We start from the raw sequence: 616 nt of genomic DNA on the forward strand, positions 1-616 counted from the left end.
GGAACTATTTAAAATTGTTGCAAAGAGCTCTAGAACTTTTCAAGAGAGCCGTATCAGTTTTAGTTCGGTCTCGTGTTGGATCTACAGACAACAGTAAAGCCGCGGAAGCGCTTTCTCCCCTCCCTCCACCGCCCGTTGTTTTTCTTTGCAAAATGCAAGAGATGAGGGGCGGTCTAATTCCATTTTCCCCGTTAACTCGATATTCTATCTCGACAACCGAGATTCTCTCGGAATATTTCGGCGGAGTCGCAAATAGCGCTCCCGTCAAATGTAGACGCGCGCGAGCGCGGCCTCGCATTTATTCGCGACGCTGTTTCTGGCTGCCGCCAAAGGCGGGGGATTCAATTTGGTTACTCGGCTTCCATTATAAGACAGCTCGGAATTAGAACGGAGCGAAATGAATTAAGCGGAAGAGGGCGGACCGCAGGAGTAAGAGCTCGCGCAACCCGCCGAACGAAGTTCGACTGCTCGATGTAGTTTCGCTGATGGCTTCGACGTTACAATTTATAATGTTGAAGCGATACCTACACACATACGCACACAGAGAGGGAGAGAGAGAGAGAGAGAGAGAGAGAGAGAGAGAGAGAGAGAGAGAGAGAGAGAGAGAGAGAGAGAG

The 616-nt window shown here is 49.8% G+C and overlaps 1 protein-coding gene across 3 annotated transcripts in view; it reads left to right on the forward strand.

The window, feature by feature from the left end:
• LOC116843903 (TBC1 domain family member 10B-like) overlaps positions 1 to 616 on the forward strand; it is a 45,525-nt gene that overhangs the window by 25,309 nt on the left and 19,600 nt on the right. The window lies entirely within an intron of this gene.

The sequence above is a fragment of the Odontomachus brunneus genome, unplaced genomic scaffold (genome assembly GCF_010583005.1).
Source record: "Odontomachus brunneus isolate Ranch 3 - 2012 unplaced genomic scaffold, Obru_v1 Obru_scaffold_036, whole genome shotgun sequence".
NCBI lineage: Eukaryota > Metazoa > Arthropoda > Insecta > Hymenoptera > Formicidae > Odontomachus > Odontomachus brunneus.